The sequence below is a fragment of the Engraulis encrasicolus genome, chromosome 11 (assembly GCF_034702125.1).
Source record: "Engraulis encrasicolus isolate BLACKSEA-1 chromosome 11, IST_EnEncr_1.0, whole genome shotgun sequence".
NCBI lineage: Eukaryota > Metazoa > Chordata > Actinopteri > Clupeiformes > Engraulidae > Engraulis > Engraulis encrasicolus.
This window is the reverse complement of record NC_085867.1, coordinates 22,260,562-22,271,628: the sequence shown is the minus strand read 5'-3', so window position 1 is coordinate 22,271,628 and position 11,067 is coordinate 22,260,562.

Here is an 11,067-nt window from a genome sequence, read left to right as displayed (position 1 = left end):
GAGAGTTTTGTATTTATTTTAATTTCACTTAAATTCACGGGAGAAAAATTGAAAAAAAATTGAAAAAAATGGGAGGTGTTTAACCTGCGCTAAGCGCAAGCCACCTAATTAGCGCTGTGTGCGTTGGCTGATCAGCGTCAGCTGTCCCTAGCGCAGCTGATCTGACAACGCGGCAAAAGTCAAACTCAGGTGCTTTTAATTAGGTTGCCTCACTCCAGTTGGGAAAAAGACACCGTAAGAGTCACACACAAAAGCTTGCTGTGCTTGACTAATGCTTGAAAATCCTGTGCAACACTGACACTGAAACTTGGAGAGGCAGCCGGTAAGAACTTCTGAGTTTGTCCTACATCGCGGTTGTTTGTGTAAACTTGTTTGTAGCGAGATGTGATGCGCTATGGCATTTAACCAGTGTTTGTCTTGACTGCATATGGTAGTATTGGTTTTCGGACTGCTGTTTCCTTCCTTAGTTACAATGAGTGAAACAGTGAAACATTGTAAAGTTAATAGCCAGGCACAAGTTGGTTTGATTCACTAATGCTCTATCTGTTATATAATGCTGTTGGTTTGAGCCGACGCTTGGCAATTGCGCCCAGTTAGTGGGGTTGCCTATGGTCAAAATGAAGTTAAATATTTAATGTGTATAAATGCTCATTTTATTCACATCGAATTCTATTTTTCTACAGAAATGTATTTTTATGGCTAATCTATAGTGTATTTGTATTACAAAGTTTATCTTTGACATATTTATATGAAGCATTTTTGCACATTACATATTTGCACTTTGCATGAACGCACTGCTCTTTACTGCTTACTAATGTCATGTTCTTTTTCTGCTATATCTCCCTTCAGGTTTTTTACCTGCCTAGCAAAGGGACTAACGGGACTAAAGACCTGCTCTGGAAAAAAAAGGAAAAGGAGAAACTAAAACGGAACTCAGTAGTCCTGTCCATGCTTGAGTGAATTCCAGTGCCTTCAGCTCTGGTCCGGGAGCCGTGGGGTTGGACCCAGATTTTTTTGATAAAGTTATTTTTTTTGCTTTATCTGATAGATTTTAGGTAAGTCTTCAAGATTTCAGACGATGCCCGGTGATATCACTTGAGCATTTTCAGATTTTGAGCCTTTATTGTCCCATAAATGCAAATTATGACAAAAAACTAAAGACACCTAATATTACTGTGAATAATGTTACAAAATGTACCAAATTGCTTATATTACCTGAAAAACATTCACATTGTACTGCCTTAATACTGCCCTTATTGAAACAAACCCAATATGGGGTAATAATTAACCCTTTCATAACAGCAATCCCACAAATAAGACGAGACACTGTAGGTGAATATGGTATTTTTTTAACTTGCAGATATCAATATGAAACTTTATCAGATGATTACTCGTATGAATTGGAGAAAAAAATGTATTACAAGTTTTCTATATTTTATGTTTAAATATGCTAATTAGGCTATTATCTAATTAAATATGCACTAATTTGCATTATAATTTGATGCAATGAATCTGACCACCTGAAAATGCCAGTTTCAAAATTCCTTTTTTATCTTGTTAATATCCTACATACAAGAATATTTACTGTGGTTAATTGTGGCTATCTCCTTTTGTTATCCAGGTACAGAGAAAATACTGCTAATAACCTTAAAAAATGCGATTTCAGCCTATTTTTATGCATTTAGTTATATAAATCAGGTCATGAATGACAAATAAACAAATGCCTCAGTAAAAACATTCACAATGCTTAGTATGGAAAGTATGGAACGGATGCATTATGAGATCCTACATAACATCAAATCATGACAACATACATGACAACATCGCCGGTAGGTAGCCTACCACAAATAGCCAACATAAAAGAAAAAAAAAAAAGAACAACAGAGTGTGGGGGTAACTGGTGAGCAGTCGTTGGCTGTTCCAAAAGATGAGTAAAGAAATGACATACATCCAGTGTATCCAGACTGGTATTGAATGATCACTTAAATCCATAAAGCCATCAAATAAGATCTGTACATGCATTTAAATTTACACAGAAAGACCTATATACACTGCAACATACAGTACCGCACGCAGAGAGAGAGAGAGAGAGAGAGAGGTCTAAACATAGGAAAACAGCTATACATTATATATACGGTTGAGTCAAAAAATTAAGTCAATCCAGTGTATCCTGACTGGTATTAAATGATCACTTAAAAGTCCATGAAGCCATCAAATAAGACATGTACATGCATTTAAATTCGCACAGAAACACCTGTCTACACCTATACAACATACAGAGTCCTTAACATCTAAAACACCTATAGCCTACATTATACTACGCACACACACACACACACACACACACACACACAGTAAAGCTCACACAACATTGGTTCGGCAGCATCCCAGCCGAAAACATGCACAGAAAATGGTGCAAGGCACACTGTTTACAGCACAGCTACATTTCTTAGAATTGCAGGGGCTTTTACTCTTGCAACCACATCTGATCATCTGTAAAATGTAGTCTGGTGCCACTTTGACCTTTTCTGGTACACTTATTGGTATCAGTGCTTTGTTGCATGGGTCTTTCTTCCATCCAAATGCTCCAGGAGATAGTTCAGGTGGAGTGTGAACCAATGTCCTCCACAATATTGCTTGAAAATGAGCCCTTTTCACATTCTCAAGAAATGCCTCTGTTGTTGGTGGAAGAGCAGCCAGGTTAGGTGAAGATAAATGACCTTTCCTATTCTTTTTTCCCCATACCACCAACCTTGTATGTGACATGCTGATACTGTCTGGAATGCCATAACATGCCGACACAAAGTTAGTGGCCTCTCTGGAAAGTTGTTGGAATGGTGCCAGCACATTACCAATTGATGTCAAGTGATATCCAGCTTTTAGGGTCTTGATAACAGAGCCTTTACCAATACCAACATAGGATACCACAGTGTCACACCCTGATATGGCATGGGCTGGTAAAAGGTCAATTACAATGTCATTTTGGGGATTTACATTTTTAATTGTATCTCTTTCCATGTTAATACGATCACCACTGAAATTATGTACTTTGTAGGCAAACAAATAATCAGCCAAAAATTATGTAATTATTACTTACAATTTTTATTTTGTGTTACAACAGCACAGGAAGAGTAAATAGCAATGTATGAAATGGTGAAATTCTGTGTTGAATTAGTACCGGTAATCCTTTCTGGGTATGTCTAAGCTGACACCACCAATATTCGCCTAAATGTTACATATTTCTGCTTGACAAACAGCTAGTTATGTAATTGTCTAAAATTTATTTGGTACGAGGACACTTTCTCCACTTTGATGTGGCAGGCCTACCACCCAGAATGCTCTATGGTTAATCATAGTGCAGTTATGAAGCTGTCAAAAGCTTGTGGGCTATGACTGCAGCGAAATCAACATGAAAGGGTTAATATCTGAAATTGGCACATCACCCACTCTTATCCTGATGGGTAAGTGTTGGACAACTACAAACAGCAAAACCAAACAACCCACTATGAGATATAAAGCCACGTTTGGCGAAATGTTGGCCTTTGTGTCTCCGACTTGGAAAATCAGGCTTTTTGGGTGAATGCCCCGCCCCCAAACATGCATGACCCCACCCCCACTGATGTCCATACCTCACCACCTGTTCTTATACACATCCCACCATGTAAACAAACACAAAATAAGTATGGTATAGGGTATTTGGTCAGCATAACATGAATAGGGAGCCAAAGACTGTTGTAATCTATGGCTGCAGCACATCAAGCATAAAAGGCTCAATATCTGAAAATGCTCAAGGGATATCACCGGGCATCGTCTGGAATCTTAATAGGTACACCTTAGGCAACCACAAACTGCAAAGAAAAAAACTTTATCAGACGAAACTGGGTTCGGCTGATATTTGGCTTTTGGCTGCCGGACTACTCCACCAGTGTCACCTTTTCAAGCTCAAACAAACAACAAACAACAAACTCAAACTCAACAAACAAAACTCAAAACAAAACTAAACAATACCAAACAACTTGACAATTTTAAATAGTCTGCATCATTTTTCTTTGTTCCTCACCATGCTACACAAAAGCTGTAATTAAATTCATTATATTTAATAGTCACACGTTCGGGCTGATAATTGTGCCTAAGAATAACACTCCATGTACGCAGGTCAATTTTAAATGATTCAGAGAGTTCACATTTTCATTCAGTCTGAGGTCGAAACCATTTTTGTTTGTAATCTGTGATTCTTCTTTTTTCACATGTATATTAAAGTTCCAATTTCGATCTTGAAAATGGCCCATTTCACTTTAGGGCTGCACAATTAATCGAAAAATAATCAAAATCGTGATAACATAGTGAAATCGAACTCGTGATTTTAATCGTGATTTAATCGTGGCAATAGTGACCTACTTTTGAGAGCGTCTTTGAACCCAGAACATACTGACAGGCTGGTGTTTCTGGCCAGAAATCTGTCCACCTAAGTTTCATGCTATTGCCTTTACATAATTATTACAATTCATTTTATTTTGCTCATCCCGTATGTAATTCATTCTTGGTTATATTTCATCTTGTTATGATTTTCAAATCAATCAATCAAAAATCAATAATCGTGATTAATAATCGTGATTATGATTTTGACCAAAATAATCGTGATTATGATTTTTTTCCATAATCGTGCAGCCCTATTTCACTGTGATTGACTTGAAGGACAGTTCAAAATGAGCGGAGACAAAATGAGGATACAAGCACATTTCCAGTAACTGCTTGGTTTCGAGGCAACATGAGTTGGAAAGGAGGCCATTTGAATGCAGTAGCTGAAATATATGCAGCATTGAAAGTAAAGGTTTAAAGGTGCACTGTGCAAGATGTGGCCAGAATAGGTACTATTGCAGCTATGCTTCTCAGTGAACCTGTGCTGCCTATTGCCAATTTTGATTTTTGCATGAATATTTTCTAAGAAATAGAATTGAAAAGGTGGCCATATGCAGTAGCTGAAATATTAACAGCGTTTAAAGTAAGGGTTTAAAATAAATGTGTGGCATTATACTAGGCATTACGAGTAGCCATGCAAATATATGAGGGGGGTCAAATGTTCCCCGCAACCGGGGAACTTGGGACCCTTCTTTTTAAAAAGGGTTCTATGTTCCCCACTGCTTCCAAATAGACTGCTGCCGCATGGCAAAGTGCAGGTTGTTGTTGCACCTGTGACAGGTTAGGTTTAGGGATAGTTTTGGTCAGGGCACAAATTTACAACTCAAAAACATTGCATTACTGACAGGTTAGGTTTAGGGATGGTTTTGGGAAGGGTTAGATACAATGCAGGGAACATAGAACCCTTTTTTTTAGAAAATGGGTCCTAAGTTCTCCGGTCTCATACAAAGACCGGGGAACATAGGACTCAAGGAATAGGACCCGGGGAACATATACGCTCCCATATGAGACATAGGTGAGCATGGTCAACAGACCTACACCATGAACAAACATTCATGGAAGTAAACCGGTTTTCATATAATAGAACAGCGCAGTTGGATATTAGCAATAAAATCTATTCATGTATTGTAGGATGAGCCACCATTATATGGTTTCGCGATTAGCAAACACCATCTGATATCTTTCCCTGGTTTAAATATGACTATTCCCGTCTCATTCCATTACACCGACAATGAAAGGAGTGAGTAGTCACAGTTGCTATTTGCACCCGGATGTGAATAGCCATTTTTATTATTTGGACGCGAATGTGAATATCCATTGTTGCTATTTGCACACGGGTGTGAATAGACATCAATTGTTGCTATTTGCACCGGGGTGTGAAAAGCCAGTGCTGCTATTTCCACCACGTGTAAATAGTCATTTTTGCTATTTGCACCTGGGTATGAATAGCATTTGTTGCTATTTGCACCCCGGTGTGAATAGTCATTGTTTCTATTTGCATATGGATGTGAATTGATGCTATTTGCACCCGGGTGTGAATAGCCATTGTTGCTATTTGCACCTGGTTTGGAATAGCCATCGTTGCTATTTGCACCCGGGTGTGAATAGCCATTGTTGCTATTTGCACCTGGTTTGGAATAGCCATTGTTGCTATTTGCACCCGGGTGTGAATAGCCATTGTTGCTATTTGCACGTGGGTGTGAATAGCCATCGTTGCTACTTGCACCAGGGTGATGGCCATTGTTGCTATTTGCACCCGATTTGGAATAGCCCTCGTTGCTATTTGCCGCTGGGTGTAAATAGCCATTGTTGCTATTTGCACCCGGGTGTGAATAGCCATTATTGCTATTTGCACCCCGTTTGGAATAGCCATCGTTGATATTTGCACCTGGTTTGGAATAGCCATCATTGCTATTTCCACTTATTTTCTCTAAAACTAGGCCTACCTAATTAGACACCAAAACATGCTACACAAGCATCTAAGGAGCTTATACATCTGTTTTCTCTCAACACTTCTTATTTAATCATGCAAAGACATAAAAGGTTTATTGAAAAAGACAATATGGAGAAGAGGAGAACAATAAGGGAAAATGTAAAGTAAAAACTTTCCCCCTTTCTCTCATTTCCCCTTAAAAGCAGTAGCAGTTTCCAAACCGACCCATTGTCATTAGAGTCCCTCTGCCATTTGTCTGCATTTGGTGCCATTTAGCCACTTGGACTCCAGCCACCAGACCTGATGACAGCTTTGGCTGGGCCCGGGACAAATATATGTGATAGGGCCCCAAACCCTATCAATACAATGTAATGAGGATCCAAGTCTGGGCCCCTTCTCCTGGGCCCAGGACAAATTACCCCTTTGGCCCTCCTTGTCGGCTTCCCTGCTCCCCACCACCACTACCACTACTGCCCTCCTCTCTTTCTATAGGATGATAGTGCTGCTGTGCTGTGATCTCGTAATGGCCATAATGGCTGTCTGTGGGGGAGGCTGGGAGGGTGAGGTGGGTTGGCTGTGGTGTAGGGGGATGGAGTGGTGTTGCAAAAGATTTACTGTTGGCCCCCACAGCCCTGGATCTCTCTCTCTCTCTCTCTCTCTCTCTCCTTTTATAATCCAGGAACCTCCCCAGGGCTGGTGGGAATAAATAATAAACCAGCCCCTAAATCAAAGTTACTCTCTATAACAGGTCAACCTGATATCACAATGGAGCCTCACAGTGAGGTGGAAGCACATACCAGCTGCTGCCTGCTGCCATGGGGTTGGGGTGGGATAGCCTGGGTGAAAGCCAACTGTTGACTACCACACAGTCTGGAACAAGCCAAGTGGGTGGGAGATGGTCTGACCTTACTCTACAATTTAAATTCAAATTGTGCTTTATTAGCACGACTGTTACGATACAGTGTTGAGGCATAGAAATAACAAGACAAAAGTGTGAATAGTGTAACCATAACCAATCAGTAACATACTCCACAGTGATTTCTGCGTCACCATTCTCAACTGTTTGCTGATTGGCAGAACCGTGAGCGAACTGAGCTAAGAGGGTTGAGCCAGACTATTGTCGGGACTTCTCGAGACAGCTGACGACCCTGCTCACGTGACAACAGAGTTCTGGACTTTTGGCACATGAACGGCACAGATCCCGGAACAATCGGGAATCATGCCTGTTTTGTTTTGGTCCGCTTTTCTTTTTTTCACCACCCCTTGAGCCTCCACATCCACAGTAGGCTAAATTAAACAGTCAGAGACCAGCATTACTGACATATGTGCATCTGCAATTGAATGACATTAATTGATAGTGATTACAATATGACATTTTAGCATTTATGATACTGTTTACATGCCAGTTGCATGCATGGTGATGATGCGTGTGCCGTCACACGAAACATTAGGAACTCGTTATATACTTCCGCCCGAGATCAAGCTCGACAATTATCGACCTGACATTGCGTCACCAAATGTTCACGCCCACTTTCCCCGAGTTTTAGGTAGGCTTTCTTGGGATTCTCGACATTTTCAACGAGCCATGCATATGTACGGAGCCAGTCGTTCTCGTTTCAGTTCTCATGTTTCAGAAGAAGTCTGGAACAAATGACTAAACGAGGATTAGTTTTACACGCATCATCACATGTTATCAGAATCAGCACTGCTGATTGTTGAGTAGATTTTCTAGTGCTATGGGGGATTCACAGTATCCCTTTTTTCAATCAGCAAAAAGATGGACAGATTTGTCACTCGGTGACAGAGCTGAAAGCGATATTCTGACTTCCAGAGATTGTTTGAAGGCAGTTTCAATTGATTTTTTTTAAATTCACACAAAGCATCGACACGCCAGCAGGAAGCCAGGCGCTTTGCACTAAGTCTGACTCTCCAGTCAAGACAGGCAGTCCAGCTATAAATTCAACCTTTTCAAATGCATTCATTCTCATCTCGGGTAAGAGTCTTGCATGGCACTGCCAGACGTTTTTCATTGGGACATTTCATGGTGATTTCTTTTTTGGAATACTTAACCCAAAAAGTGTCCTTTTTGCCCCATAGAATGCAATGTTCCCTCCCAAAGTCTTAACACATGCACACGCATATTCACTCTCTCTCACTCTCTCTCTCTCTCACACACACACACACACACAATCACGCACACACACGTACAGAGACCGATAAAGATACAGAGACAGCGAGGGGCCATGATTGACAGGCAGGTTTTTGTCATAGTTGGTAAAAAAATCCAGAAACCAGACTATTTGTTTCTGTCCCTGATGTGCGTATGTCGAATCCCATCATAGCACACATTAGAGTGACGGCTGCCAGCAGAGGAAAACATGTTGCCAAACATTGCAGAGGTGCAGATTATAATTGACACATTTGAGCAAACTCATGGAGAGGGAGGACGAAGAAATAAATAAGAAATGATTGCATTGCCGATCGTTGTGCGAGTTCCACTTCTTGCTTCTGCCAACAAGACATGTTGCCAAACATTGCAGAGGTGCGGCGCACTGTAATTGACACATTTGAACAAAGTCATGGAGAGGGAGGATAAATCAAAATTTAATCTCATCATCACACTGAACACTGCATTGTTTTGTCTGCATGTATGCTTGCATGGGCATGCGGTCATGTGTGTCTGTCAAGATTTCCATTTAGCTGCCCCCTGCTGCTGCTGCTGCTCCCCATTCAAATACGTAAGGGGTAACGACAGACACTGGCCCAATTCGAAACAGGGAAGGCAGCTGTCCTTCCAGTGAGCTAACTGGACATCGAGTCATGAAGTGTGAATCGAAACGAAAAATTGCTTTATTTCCTCTCTCGGCAGTTGACTGCATTTGTGGGCGTAATGAGGATATTTCGAGGATGCCTTGGTACCCCACATGCTGTGCGCCACCTCCCTCTCAACCGGAAACCTGAAATACAAACATGGCTACTACCCAAGCTACTACCTTATCATACTCTTTATTCTGACACTTATGTATGTAGATATTGAAAATCGAATGGATAAATCAACATTGTAGTATCTAAATATGCTGTCTCTAGATCGATTTATAGCCTATTTTACGATTCCGCCGTCTGACGATCATTCACCGTTCAAATAGCATGCGTAAGCTATGCGCTAACGTGATGAACGTAACTCCCGCCATAGAATCGCCGTAACATCAAATGCGCAAGGCGGCGCACTCGTTAGTGCCGTTCGTAACGGCTGCCTCATCAGCTAACTTCGCCTATCTGATCAGTGACCTGTTTATGTAGGAGGAGAGTCATCGAGTCACTGCCTCCCGTTTCGAATTGGGCCAAGGTGACCGGTTATACGAGGTTAATGGCGAAGTGGCGGCTCCGAACTCTGGCGACGTGCGAAGCACAGAGTTGCCTCCCCCAAGTAGCCTGATAAACCAGCCTTAATGTGAGACTGGATGTGTAATTTAGTCTGGCCCCGATGAACGATACATCCGAAGATTGTTGATGAGAACAACCTGTTGTTTTTTCAAACCGTGCCGGCACTCTGACCAATCAGCGATCTTTGCCGTTGATGTGCTTTCCCAACGCTGTTGTGAGCTTCGTCGTCAGTCCTTCAAAACCCCGCCCGCTTTGGTTCAAAACAAATCTCTGCGTTGTGATTGGTTTTGCCAGACTAAGGGCACAGTGTTCGAAATATTTTTATCCGAGGCCAGACCCACTCGCCAGCCAATCATTTTTGGCGTCCAGCGGGTGGCGCTGGTTTACTAGGCTATCCCCCAAGCCATTAACCTCGTATAACCGGTCGACCTCGAATGCCGTTATCCTGCTTATCTGCCATAACACCAGAGTACTTTTTTACTGTCTTACTGTCTGTAAAGTTGTATGAACCATGTCATCTGCACCAGGATCTTGTGAGAGTAAGATAGTGAACGTTGCTATGCAGGCGTCTAACTAAAGCCGGGCATACACTGTGCGATATTTTCACTCGTGGGTCTTAAGCTGCTGCTCACACTGCACGATGGAATTTCACTGTTTAAAAGTTCACCGCTCACGACTCACGTCCTCACACTACACGAGCCGACAGTCGGATGCGAGCGAAATGCTTCCACCGTACGACGCGACAGGCATGTTTCCCCGGTCTGCAGAGGAGGGAACATGCGCACATCAGGTGGAGATGAGGTCGCGCTCAACAGCGAATCGCACGACCCTATTCAAGTGTCAAATCAGGTCGTAGCACTGCTTTAACTGTGCGATTTACGCACGAGCCACGACCAGAATTTCAAACTGTTTTGATTTTCTTGCGACCCTGCGATTGCACGATCGTGAGGTGAAATCGCTTGTCGTTACCCCATGTAAACTGCACGATGCGAGACTCACGATTGACCTGCGATTGAGCAAGAAGTCGGCCTGACTCTCAAAAGTCGTGCGAGTGCCAAATCAGGTCAAAATCGGGGCAAAAGTCGCACAGTGTAAGCCCAGCTTTAGACGTGTCTAGCATATTTGTTTGGTATCCCAACGTTGTGATTATTTCATTTTCCGTAGACAATGTGTGTGGTTTCTTTAGATACCGTCAGCATTCCAAGCAAAGGATCTATGTGCGTCGCACGCTTGACACCTGACAGGTTCTCCGGGATCACCCCATTAGCCAATCAGAAAAGAAAATTCTGTTGCGTAGGCAGATACGCCTCTATTCATTGCAGAAGAAACAG